This window comes from Podarcis gaigeae, assembly GCF_964106915.1.
Source record: "Podarcis gaigeae genome assembly, chromosome: Z".
Taxonomy (NCBI): Eukaryota; Metazoa; Chordata; class Lepidosauria; order Squamata; family Lacertidae; genus Podarcis; species Podarcis gaigeae.
The window spans coordinates 25,876,010-25,889,980 of record NC_139691.1 but is presented as its reverse complement, the minus strand read 5'-3'; the positions used below and the strand labels follow the sequence as shown (position 1 = coordinate 25,889,980).

Sequence of the window (13,971 nt, the reverse complement as noted above, 5' to 3'; positions counted from 1 at the left end):
CTTGATGTCAACAGGCAGGGAGTTCTTGCAGACATGGAAACAGGTATTATGTAGCACCTGTAAGAGTGCCTGTTCTGCAGTTTGAAGCAATCAGGTGGGCATACATGGGGCAAGGCAATCTCACAGGTAAACTGGCCCCACATTGTTAAGGACTTTATGTAACACCTTGAACCTGGCCTGGCAGCAAATTGACAGCCAGTTTAGGTAACTGAGCACAGGGTTGACAAGGTCTCACCACTGCCATATAGTGTAACTGACCATTCACATCATAGGAAGTCCACTGGCCCATCTAGTTTAGTATTGTTTGCATGGATTCAGCAGTTCTCCAGGGCTTCAGAAAGGGGTCTCTGCCAGCCTCATCTGGGGATGCTGAGGATTGATCCTGGGACTTTCTGCATGCCCACAAGATGCTTTTATCATTGAGCTAAGCTCCTTCCCTGTTGACCCCTGCATGTGTACTTGGCACAATAGTAGCCAAAGACTGATGGCAATACTCTGTGGGTATGCACTGACTTACAACTAAGCCAACCCTGATGTAAGTGTATGTATATGCAGGTGGCTTTTTTGTGATAGTACTCAGTAGCAGGCAAGGAGACTTGAGCAGGTTCATCTCCAGGTTGGTGTGGTAGGTCCACACACAGAGAAGAGAGGGGCTTGTGGCAGTGATGCTGTGTGTGTCTTGTCCTTCTCTCTGTCCTTCAGGTTCTTGATGGAAAGAAATGGTTAGTTAACAGTGCTGCAACTCATGGGGGAGGAAAGGCAATGGCAGGGGGTTGGGCCATTGTTAGCTGCCCCATTGTGCTGCCAAGTACTGCTGGGCCTGGCAGAAGGGGTATAAAGGGCAGCTGGCTCATCTCTGGCTCGCTTGGGTCCAACGGCCTTCTTGATTTTGGGGGCTTTTGATTTGGTGTCCTTTTCCAAAAGCTGGGTAGCTTCCTTGGTGCATGTAGCTCCAGATTTTGGACATCCTATTAGCTTGGGATGATGGGAATTGTAGTCCCAAACATCTGGAGGGCCAGAGTTTGCCTATGTCTGTCCTTGAGCATCCTCCCTGAGGAAGTGGCTTTTGTTGTTTTATCATTTGCTGTTGGCCATACTGGGAGGAAAAATGGGATACTTTCTTTGTTTCTACCCCACCTTTTTCTCCAAGGAGCTCAAGGTAGCATACATGGTTCTTCCCACTCCCCATTTTATCCTCACAACAACCCTGTGAGGTAGATTAAGGCTAAGAGGCAGTAACTAGCTCAAAGCCACCATGTGAGCTTCATGCTTGAGTGGGAGCAAGAACCCCGGCCTCTCAAGTATTAACCCTGACCATTACAGAAATAAATAAATAACTTTTCATGGGACAGCAGTTGCCAGATATTCATGTTGTTATTGCAGTTGTGATAGTTACATGCGTTGGAAGTGCAAAACTGCATATTGTTGTTGGGGCTTGAGTTTTGTAGTAACACATCAGGAATGTAGTTAATAAATGCATGCTTCATCACTGAAGTAATATGCATGGTTGTCTAAAGACACACACATACGCACACACAAACACATGCTGCTTTTGAGACCACGAAGTCCAGAGTAAAGATTACCTGGCTGCAACTCTGATTACTGGTTAATGGCTAGTGAATTATCTCTGTTATCCCAGATTATTTGGGATACCATCAAGAACAACCTGTTTCAGTTTTGATGCAGTATAAAAACAATGGCACTTTGCATCAAGTTCTTTGCATTGGAAACAATTGAAGATATCTTTGTTAAAACAAGCTTTCCCAGCATGATGAATTGGTCTCTGGCATAGTTGTCTACTTTGAATTGTTTTTAACCATTTTTAGTTTTTATTGTGTGCTGTACATCACCTTGAGATGTGTGTGGAAGGCAGCACACTGTTCTGTGCAGTATGTCAGGGTTTTGTTGTTGTTTAGTCGTTTAGTCATGTCTGACTCTTCGTGACCTCATGGACCAGAGCACGCCAGGCACTCCTGTCTTCCACTGCCTCCCGCAGTTTGGTCAGACTCATGCTGGTAACTTCAAGAACACTGTCCAACCATCTTGTCCTCTGTTGTCCCCTTCTCCTTGTGCCCTCAATCTTTCCCAACAGCAGGGTCTTTTCCAGGGAGTCTTCTCTTCTCATGAGGTGGCCAAAGTATTGGAGTCTCAGCTTCATGATCTGTCCTTCCAGTGAGCACTCAGGGCTGATTATGTCAGCCTTAGGACTAGTATAATTGCCTTCCTTTGCACATCATTAGCCAAACACCTTTTTAAAATGACAAAAACAGCTTCCCCTGTTCCTGGACTACAGTGCTTTTTGTTTAATAAAGTTATTCATTATTAAACAGAGAGGAATGAGGGACTGGAAGAAATTTAAATTCCAAGTCCTTAAATATTGCACTTTGGGCAATATTTACAGTATGCAAGAACTGTAAAGAAGCATACCAGGTGTTAAAACTATTCTCAAACATCTAATAATGGGTTCAAGATGCCAAGCTTGATCATGAGGGGCCTGGGGCATAGTTTTGCCCCAAGCAAATTTCTCAAAAAACAGCAACCCTCCATTTAGCAGCAGTGGGAAGAAGAAGAAGAAGAAGAAGAAGAAGAAGAAGAAGAAGAAGAAGAAGAAGAAGAAGAAGAAGGTGGTAGACAAAACACTCAGAGTGGCTTAAACTTTCTAGAGTGGAGGAACACTGGTCATTCCAAGGGCTGCATTCCTTTCTAGACAACTTTCTGAGGGCTGCATGCCAGCGGTGGGCAGGACTAGAGGCAAAAGTGGGTGGAACAATGTAAATTTTGTGCAGTAGGTTAGCTCACTATCTTGCATCCAAGCAAGAGGCACTACCAGAGTTCCAGCACTTTCCAGCCTGGTAGAAACACTTGGGTGCAAAGGAGAGCCAGTGAGGGGTGTAGTCTGGGGAGAGTTTAAATGGCTGGGCAAAGAGGCTAGAGCACCACAGACCATGGCCCAAGGGTCTGAGGCTCCCCACCTTGCAAGACCCTGATGGGGAAAGAAGTCAGCACCATCCTCATTATCAGATCAATCATGTGAGGTGCAGGAAGTAGTTCTAGCTCCCTAGATGAGATCAGCTGAGGAGGAGGCTGTGTATTCTTGTGTATGAGAGAGAGGGAGGGTTTATCCGTCCTGCAGCTGGAAATCCACATTTTCCAAATCTGTTTTTTGCTCCCTAGCCCTCCTTGTTTCCATTCCGATACAATTTGTTCACAATTCCAATGAATCATTCTAAAAAGCCCACACTTCACACTTTTTGTGTAACATTGCCTGTTCTGAATATCCCACCTGTGACTTTGCTTAACCAGCTCATAACACACATACCCCTGAACCTCCCACTGTTGTACTGCTTCTGGCAGAAAGAAAGGAAATCCATGCACTGTGCAGAGGTGCTTTTTTATATGTGTATTGCTGGGTTTTTGCCATATTGTTTCTTTGTTATTACTAGGCTGTGTCACACACTGTGCTGGTTTAAATGCCTCAAAATGAGTGTGTGTGCGCATACACAAACTCAACAGGGGGAAGGACTAGAAGGAAAAGAAATAAGGAAAGCTTTTGCAAGCTGAAGAAGGGAGAGAGGACGGTGCTTGGGCTTGTTGGCACACTAGAATGTGTGTTGTTTGGAAGCAGGCGGGTGTTTGTTGCTCCCACACAAACAGGCCCCACTTGGAAACACACAAGCAAGCAAGCACTAAACTTTGTGCCCTAGAGTAATCTTACAAATGAAAATCCAGGTAAACTGGGAAAGGCGAAAATCCAGCCTGTTGGTCCTTGCTGACCAACACAGCTAACCACAGTCTCAGGCACTCCTACACAGAAATATGGCCCACTGAGTACAAAGGGAATTCCTTCCTCCCAGGTAAATCCAGCCAGAAAGGAGAGGGAAGGAAAGGGAAGGTAGAGGTTTGGTGGCGTAAGGGGCATAAGCAGCAGCACAGAGGAGGTAAGAAACAGGAAAACTGATATTGCCAACACACCTGACACAGAACATAGGAGCCAACTCCTAGCAGTAGAGGGACTTTGCCCCCAAATAAAATATTTGAGCCCACCCCCAAGTTGATGGGCATTGCCATTCAAATGGTGTGCATGCACTTCTCCCCCCCAAAATATTTTATTCAAGTTGGCACCCCTGCCACAGAACAGTGGCATGTACAGTGGTACCTCGGGTTATGAACTTAATTCGTTCCGGAGGTCCATTCTTAACCCGAAACCATTCTTAACCTGAGGCAAGCTTTTGCTAATGGGGCCTCCTCCTGCTGCTGTGCCATTGCCATGAGATTTCCATTCTCATCCTGGGGCTAAGTTCGCAAGCCGGAGCAACTACTTCCGGGTTTCAATTTATTTATTTACGGCTATTAGCCCATAAAATATGTACAAACATAAAAGCACAGAAGCATAAAAACCCTTACATCTAACAACAGAAGGGGACCACGATGCAAGGGTGGTCATTGAACAGTGACAGTAACGGCTTGGGGCCCGGAAAGATCCAAGGGACGGTTCACAGAAAAAGGAGAACTGGAGACGAGATCCGTCATGCACTCTCATCATGACTGTCCGATTAGTTTTTTTTTGTTGTTGTTTTTTGGTGGTTTTTGTGTGTGAGATAACCGCATTCAGGAATCTCGCCACCTGCAGAGTTACAGAAGGATCTGTATCCTGCAAGAGCAGTGCGGCATGTGACTCAACAGGCCTGCCAACCAAGCGCAGTAAAGCAGGACCCAGGAATTTAGTCCTAGCTATGCTATGTAAGGGACAGTTGAACATTATATGAGGAAGAGATTCAACTGTTTTCCCGTCACACTCGCATAGCGGAGACACCAAACCCTTGGAAAATCTGTAGCTCAACAGGTTCGATGGAAAAACATTGAACCTTGCACGAATAAATGCAAGTCGGTGTGGTGCAGATGAAAGAGATGACATGTATGATGGAAGGCCAAGTGGTGGGGTTATTCCGTGATACCTGGGAGAGCAGACACCCCCACCCCTGGAGAGGTTGTGTTGATTTTCAATGTCTGCTAATCTTTGCTCGATAAGGCTTTTGGCTGAGCGTAGGTTCATCTTTAAGGAGTCCGCTGGGGAAATTCCGATGCTCAAAAGTTTGGCATGGATTTTTCCTACCCACGGGTTAACAAAGTCATCCCGCCAGAGGCACTGAAAGAGGTAATGGTCGGGAAGCCTATGCCAGCTGGACAGCCAATAGCCAAAGACTCGCTTCCAGATGGCCGTCTCCAATGATGCAATCCTTAAGTCCAGATGTATGGCTGCATTGCTCACACACATGGGGAGTTTCAGGAGGTGACGGAGAAACTGATTCTGCAATGTCCCCAGCGATGTTAAATTGGACCCTGGGGCCCAGAGCGGGGCAGCATAACAGAGGGTGGAAACCACTTTTGCGTGGTACACCTTCAATGCAGAAGGGATGTGGGAGGCTCCGGCGGCCGCAAAAAATTGGAGTGTAAAGTATTGTTTTCCCTTTGTTCAGTAAATACTGTATCTGTGGCTTCCAGCTTAGGTTATAGTGAAAAAAGACTCCCAGGTATTTAAATTTGAAAACCTGTTCTAATTGGACTCCATCTAACTTCCAGCTGTAAGTTTTCCGAGACCTGGTAAAGACCAGTACTTTTGATTTTCCATGCTTAATTGTCAGGTGGTTGAGTTTGCAGTAAGCCGCAAAAATCTTTAGAGCTCTGCATAAACCGACTCTAGAGTAGGAAAGGATCGCTGCATCGTCGGCATATAAGAGCAGAGGGCAGCGAAAATCAGCTAGGCAGGGGGCATGAATGTTGGCTTGAGACTCACTCAGAAAGAGCTTCATGTCGCTAATAAACAAGTTGAAGAGGAGTGGGGCCAAAATGCAGCCTTGGCGCACTCCTCTATTTATTGGGACCTCATTGGATAGGTTTCCCGCCGGTGTAAGTCTCACTCTAGCCGACGACCCGTGGTGTAATTGGGTTATAAGCCATAACAGCCTTCTATCTATGCCCCATCTCTCTAATTTCTTCCATAGACAGTTTCTTGGGATACTGTCGAAGGCGGCCTTTAAGTCTATGAAAGCAACACATAGGCGCCCCCGACTCGGGGCAGAATATTTTCTGGCAAGATGATACATAATTACCATATGGTCAGTGGTCGAATAATTGTTCCTAAAGCCCGCTTGCTCATGGCCAATCAAGTTTGAGTCGTATGCCCAATGGGACAGCTTAGACAGCAAAAATTTTGCATAGATTTTCCCGATGATAGACAAAAGGCTGATGTTCCGATAATTCTCTGGGTCAGCAGGGGGACCCTTTTTATGGACTGGTACGATCAAGGCCTCCTTCCATGACCTAGGGATAAGCCCCGTAGAATTAATTGCATCAAAGACTTTGGCCAGAATTTCAGCCCCCCACCTCGGTTGCGCAACAATAGCCTCAGCAGGGACTAGATCCGGCCCAGGGGCTTTGCCCGTTTTCAGGTCTAGTATCAAGTCCATTATCAGTTCTGGGTCGGTAGAGGGCCACAAAGGTAGATGGTCGGCTCGGAATTCCGTGAGTGAGTTGGATTCCTCTGCCAAAGAGAAATATTTCAAGAATTGTTCCCATGTGGGCGCAGGGATAATCGACAGTGGGTACGTCCTTCCTCTTTTGTTTATCAGAGCCCAAAATTCCTGTGGTCTGCGGGATCTAGAGGCCGCAATCAAGGCTCGCCAACGCTTTTGGTACCACTCGCGTTTGGCCAGCTTTAAAATCTGTTTGTATGCTCTTTTGGCTTGTAAATAGGAGGGTGGTAGAGCCACCGGGTTAGCGAAGTTCATAACCCGAAGCGTTTGTAACCCGAACTGTTTGTAACCTGAGGTAGCACTGTAATAGAGTTAGAAAACCATTTCACATTACTATCAGTTAGATTATGGTTTCAAATCAATTTATATATCACTAGGAAGGAATTTTAGACTTGCACATTTAAAGTGGATTAATGTGCTCTGTCCCCCTAGGGTAACAAACCCACTCTAAAAAAAAAAGAAAGAGACTTCTTGCAGCTAGAAAAGTGATAGGGAAATGCACTGAAAAGTGTGGGATTAGCAAAGGAGTCCTGAGTTGGCATAGTTCCTGGAGGGTTGGCAAAGGAAGAATGTAGATCTCAGGTCAAAAAAGTTTAGCCGCCTCTTGTTTATACAGATGACTACATTTAACCACCAGATGGTAGCATCTGCAAATGAAACGTGGCAGAGGAGGCTCCTATAGCCCTAGAACACAAACATAAGCACAGACTCAGTTTCTGGTTGCTTAAGCGTTTGTTTTACAGGACTGTTTACCAGATGAATGGACAAATGGATCAGAAGGCCAATAGTTTCAAGGACTAGAGCAAAAGCAATTTTTTTTCTGGATTTCTTAAAGCAGTGCTGATCCTAAAACAGTGCTGATCCTCTCTGCCCGCCCCCACACGTCGACACACTGTCAGTCTTCACGTCGGAAACTAGAGTTCCAAAAGCTAGAATGTGTAATCAACTTGGCCTCTTCTAGAATCAGAGCTCATTGCAATTCTCCTGGAACTGATTTCTCTCTCCAAAGAGCAGGCTGAAAGGGGAGATCCTGCAGCCAGCTGTTGATAAACGAAGTATGAGCAGGCAGGCAGCATCCATGGGCAATATTAGCAATCAACAATTTGTTTGTTTGCTTGTTTGTTTAAAACACCTCAAAGTGATCTAACAATAAAAGTATTTTTTAATAAATAAATAAATAATTTCATACATTAAGAACTGGTTAAAGCAATTTCATATGTTAAAACCAAGCAACATCCAATACAGATTTCAAATCCAGTACTGCTACAGACTGTAATAATAATAATAATAATAATAATAATAATAATAATAATAGCAATAATAATAGCAATAATAATAGCAACCATCCACTTAACAGGCTTGTTAAAAAATTAAGGTTTTTAGGAGGCACCCAGAAGATAACAGAGATGTGCCCTTGAGGGCTATTTATAACACCTAGAGGTGCTTGCCTCTCTCCCAACCAGGCCAGTTCCTGGGCCAGATGCAAAAGAGAAGAAAAGCAGCAGCCTCAGCTACATTAAAGGGATTTGCCAGCAGGCCTGTCTGTGGGTTCGGACATCTGGCCCCCTGAGCTTCATTAAGTAGTTCTGGACAAATGCAATACGTGAATGGTGGGCATTAGATGCACTCTCAGGTCTGATGAGCCTGCAAGCAGGAACAGGATGGCTGAAATAATTAATGACACAAATGATGATGAAAATGGCTGTTATTATTATTTCAGTTTACAAACTGCTTGATTGTAAAAACAAAACAAAAAAAAACCCCAAAGTCGTTTACAAAAAATATAAAACAATAACATTTTTGATAAAAAGAATATAATAACAATGATGATAATAATAAATTCAGGCTTCCCCAAAAGTTAATTACAAAAATAATAATCCAGGACACCCCACCCTGCCACCGTCGCCCACCTGTTTGCCCCCCCACCCCCAGCTGCTCACCCTCACTGCCCATGACCTCTTTGCCTTTTCACTATGCTGTCCACATGGTAACTGCTATTATTATTTAATATTCTTTATTAAATTTGTATACTGCCCTCTATCTGTAGATCTCTGGGCAGTTCAAAACATAAACATACAACCAGTGCTTTTCGTCTAGGGAACAAAAGGTGGAGTACTCACTGAAAAAAAGCACTCCATACAACATTTAAAAACACAAAATACATAATAAAACAATAACAAAAATCCACCATCATAAGCACGGCCAAAATGGTCATTCCAACCACAACACCTGGGCTAGGCACCACTGCCCTGACACCATATATCCATTTCCTTACCTTCCAAGATTCTGCCCTTAAGCAGAGAAATCAAAGCCAGGATAGGCTCCACTTTGAAGGGACCCTCAGCAAAGTACCCTCTGGTGCCTTCCCCCAATTTATGTGAGCTTATTGGTAGCAGTGGCTGTAGAAGCACTCAGAGAGAGCTGCCACAATATAGCATTGTGAGGACTTAAAATAGTGGGCTTTCCCAACCTGGCTGCCCTGTGCTCAGAGCACCCACAAAAGAGGGGCCCAGTTCCAGTGCTGTGGACCTCATGGCTGCCTGAGGATGGTAAGGTAAAGGGACCCCTGACGACTCTGGGGTTGCGGTGCTCATCTTGCTTTACTGGCCGAGGGAGCCGGCTACAGCTTCCAGGTCATGTGCCAGCACGACTAAGCCGCTTCTGGCGAACCAGAGCAGTGCATGGAAACGCCATTTACCTTCCGGTCGGAGTGGTACCTATTTATCTACTTGCACTTTGATGTGCTTTTGAACTGCTAGGTTGGCAGGAGCAGGGACTGGGCAGCGGGAGCTCACCCCGTCACGGGGATTCGAACCACCGATCTGATCGGCAAGCCCTAAGCTCTGTGGTTTAGACCACAGTGCCTGAGGATGGAGCAGCAGCCAGAGGAAAGGTTTAGGGGTGGGTTGCAAGTGTGAATGTGCATGAAAGGAAAACATCCAGGAGGGTGTTTTATTGTGGGGTTGCATGCAAGTTTTTCACAGAGTCCCCATAATGCCAGCAGCATCAAAATCCCAGCCTGCATTTTCTCCACATTTCATTCTAGATCCACCCTTTCAAGGGGGAAATCTGGTAAGTAAAAAAACAAACTAGCCTGTCACTTATGTCTCATTTGCAGTATCTCAACTCCCTGTTTACAAATTAAGCTCCCCGTCTGGAAGCACTCAGAGGCTGCTCAATTGAAGCACATTTAAAGCACATTACTTTCCCCGAAATAATCCTGAAAACTAGGGCTGGCCCACCCATAAGGCAAGATGAGGTGACCGCCTTAGACAGCAGGATCCACAGAGGCAGCAGAACTGGCCTCCAAGGAAAGCATTGCCTGCTTCTGTTACTACCACATTGGCACCAACAGCTGTAATGCACTCCTTGGAGTGTGTGGACCTGCTGTCCACCTCCCCCCAGTTTAAATGCTTTATTGAAAAACATAGATAACATACACAATATAACAAGATGAAAACAATCATGTACTGATAATCTTATATATGTTTACAAAAATTAAATTTTAATTAAATTTATACAATCTCTTTTGCTAACATAGAATAGACTTCCTATCATTTCCTGATGCATATAACCTTTCTGGTGATGAATGTACTTATCATTATAACCTTACTCTTTCTGTATTTTCTAATACCTTCTTACAACAATTCGTACCTTTTTACTTGTTTCTTAACAGTTTGTTTAGACAAGGGTCATTCTAATGCTGTGATAGATACTGTACCACTGTTATTATTCTGTAGATCTCTATTATGCATATTCCATTTTTAAATAAATGATTGTCTTGTATTACCTCTTAGTCTGTTAGTCAATTGCGCCATTTCCACATATTCCAGTAATTTGCACTGCCAATCTGCTATGGTTGGATCTCCCCTTTCCAATTCATTGCGGTAAGTATTCGGGCTGCAGCTGTAGCATATAGAAAAAATTCTCTTAGATTTTTTGGAATGTCTTTACCTAAAATTCCAAGCAGAAAGGCTTCTGGCTTTTTTTAAGAATGTTGACTTAAAGATCTTTTTCAGCTCATCATAAATGAGATTCCAAAACACTCTAATCTTTCTGCATGTCCCCCACATGTAATACATATCTCCTTCACCTTCCCAGCACTGTCAACAGTTGTTCGCTATGTTTTTATACATCTTTGTATAAAGAGTCTTGATGGGATGAGATACCATCTATATTGCATCTTTAACATGCATCTTTAAATACTGCATCTTTAACATGTTTTCTTTAATGGTGTAGCATGCTGTAAAGTTCATGTTTATCTTCCAGAGAGTTTCCCATTCACTCACCTGCTGCCCTCTCAGCGAGTATGAGGTGCTGCTGGTTCCCTCCCACCTTTTGGGAGGAAATGGCAAGGCTACCCTCTGGGGTCTCCTGGGCTCTGCAACTGCCCAGTGTGATTCAGAGCAGGCCTCTTCCCCTTGGATCTGATTCCCATTTCAGCCATCAGGTAAGGTTGATTTGATTCCTGTCCCCCGCTCCATTCCCAGTGTGGATCTTAACACACACACACCCCCACACACCCTTCTTCCTGGTGTAGATATTCACTCACCTCTTTTCCTTGGTGGGTGGAGTGCCATTTTGTGCTTTGCCTCAGGTGCCAAAATGTTTTGGGCCAGCCCTGCTGGGAACTGCAACCTGTCAGTTATTGTGCTGATGCTACATTGAATCTCACCCATAATTATTCTTATTAGGCTGAGAGAGGGGACCATGATGCAAGTAGATCCTGTGGTCCAAACCACTGCACCTCTTGGGCTCGATTTGAATCCGTTCGACAGTGGAATTTGCTGCCAAGGAGTGTGGTAGAGTCTCCTTCTTTGGAGGTCTTTAAGCAGAGGCTTGACAACCATATGTCAGGAGTGCTCTGATGGTGTTTCCTGCTTGGCAGGGGGTTGGACTCGATGGCCCTTGTGGTCTCTTCCAACTCTATGATTCTATGATCCGGTGTGAGCTCCCATTGCTCTGTCCCAGCTTCTGCCAACCTAGCAGTTCGAAATCATGCCAGTACAAGTAGATAAATAAGTACTGCTGCAGCGGGAAAGGTAAACAGCGTTTCCATTTGCTCTGGTTTCCGTCACAGTGTTCTGTTGCAGCAGAAGCAGTTTAGTCATGCTGGCCACATGACCCAGAAGGCTGTCTGTGGACAAACACCGGCTCCCTCAGCCTGAAGCAAAATGAGCGCCGCACCCTATAGTCGCCTTTTACTGGACCTAACCGTCCAAGGGTCCTTTACCTTTTACCTAACAAACTATAGTCCCCTGGATTCATGGGGGAAATTTATGTATAGCACATACACATCTGGAGGGATAGAGAAAAATGGCTAATGGTGCTTGCCCTACCATTCAGTAGCATGAAGCAGCTGCCTTAGGCAGCAGATGCTGGAGGGCAGGGGGCCAGGGCCAGGAACTGGAAGATACAGGGCCATGTGTACCGTAATATGGCCTGCTGCCTTTGGGTGCAGTGGAGGACATTCTGCCCTCAGCACTGGAGGAAGTTTGCCCTGTCTACATGGTAAACTTTTCTTGGTGCAACTGTGAGGGAGGAAACTTGTTCTTTGCCTCAGGTGGCAAAATATACTGGGATGGCCCTGATGGCTGAGATGTTTTGCTTGGAAGAGCTATAGCTCAAGGTTTTTAGGTCAACGTCTGTAAAAGTTTCCCCATTTTCGAAGGGCATTGGGAAGGGTTTGTTTGTTTGTTTCTAAATCATACAGCTTTTTGTTGTGCCTAAAAATAAAACAATCTACTCCTTGCCCCATTAACTCCTGAGCTTGCAAGAGAAAATAAAAGAACATGTTTGCTTTAAAAAAACGAGCCATGGTGGGGGGAGGGAAAGCCACATATTTGTCCAACCTGAAAAGTTTCCATCTCCTTCTCCTTGCAAATGTCAGGATGTGCATAGATCCAAGATAACTGGGCTGCTGGAGTCCACAAACAACTTCAGATTACAAAGGTGTATCTTTTCTTTTCGTAGTCCTACATTTCTATATGTGTATACAGATCCACTTTGTTATGTAAAGTGTATGGTATTTCCGAGTAAGCATGCTAACAGCATGAGTCACAGACCCACATGAGTTTCAAAGATCTTGCTTTCGAGAGGAGCCATTTGGGGGAAGCTTGTTCCATTCGGCCTGGAACATTTTTTTTGCCCTTCTGTTTGGTGGAACACACACTCCCCATTCACAGCAAAACCGCACCTTGAAATCACGAATGAGCCTCAAGGTTGTCTTTTAGGCCCCGAGACTGCAAAATATACATAAAGAAAATCCAAAACACCAAAGCTGTGTTTTAAAAATAAACATAATTATTTTAACAAGTTAACATTCAGTTTAAAGATTATACCAATTGTGATTCAAAGTTCCCAGGTCAAATCTGACTTCTGCCACAAACTCAACAGAGAACCCCACCCCTTCATCTTCAGCCCCTGCATTATTGGCAGCAATGACCTACCTTGCAAGGTTGTTGTAGGGATCATCGACATACTGCATGTTAAGCAGATCAAACATTATATTATTTGAGAATTGGATTAAGATACTTTCATACAGCCTGACCTTTTATTCCCCCCCCCAAAAAAAATCAAAACTAAAATTTAGCCTGAATAAATCAAATCATCCTCTATGTGAACAGGCTATAAGGCTGTCTTTTACAAATTTGTTATCCTGTAGATTTAACGTGATATGCATTCAAGTCCCATTGCTTTTGTTAGCAGAACTGATGTGCCTCTAAGCATGTGGGACACTAGAGAGAAACTTTAAATATTGAGGCTAATAACAGGATACAGCATGGAAAACATGTGGTTGCATGCAGACTAAAGCCATGAATGTGTATGCTGGTGATAAATTGAGCATGGGACCTGGTTCGAATCCCCACTCAGTCATGCAGCTCACTGGGTGACCTTGGAGGTCAGTCATTGCTTCTCAGTGTAACCTACATCACAGGGTTGTTGTGGGGATTAAATGAGCAGAGGAAGAACAATAAGCCATATTGAGCTCCTTGGAGAAAAAGATTGGATATAAATGCAATTAATAATAAATAATAATAATAATAATATGCACACTGCACAACTTTTATGCATTAAAATGGGTAATGCCTCTCCCACCGCAACACTTCCAGTGTATACAAGATCACGGTTGCTGCGCTGCTGAGTGGTTGTGGGAACAGCGATCTTCTCCCCATTGCTCAGCTGTGCAGAGGGAAAAGGTGGGTGGCGCTTGGCAGACTACAGGGAGAGCAACAAAGGGCTGAGGGCAGGCAGCCCACCCCTGGTGGACCTCAGCCATCTCAAGACTACAATTGGTGGCAGGGGCTTGTTGGTGGATTGCCTGACCTCCAGGCCAGACCTAAATCTTCAGGTTTGCCTGGCCCCTCCAGGTGGCAGGTGGAGGGCAGGAGAGCAAGAGGACCAATAAATGATGATGATGATGATGATGATGATGATG

The 13,971-nt window shown here is 44.6% G+C and overlaps 1 long non-coding RNA gene across 1 annotated transcript; it reads right to left on the bottom strand.

Moving 5' to 3' along the window:
* Window positions 1–7,883: 7,883 nt before the first annotated feature.
* On the bottom strand, window positions 7,884–11,298 carry LOC310836850. Its single transcript, XR_014560266.1, has 3 exons — window positions 11,086–11,298; window positions 10,324–10,439; window positions 7,884–8,198 (listed from the first exon to the last, which is right to left on the bottom strand). It is a non-coding gene; the product is annotated as an uncharacterized lncRNA (long non-coding RNA).
* Between the last annotated feature and the right edge of the window lie 2,673 nt (window positions 11,299–13,971).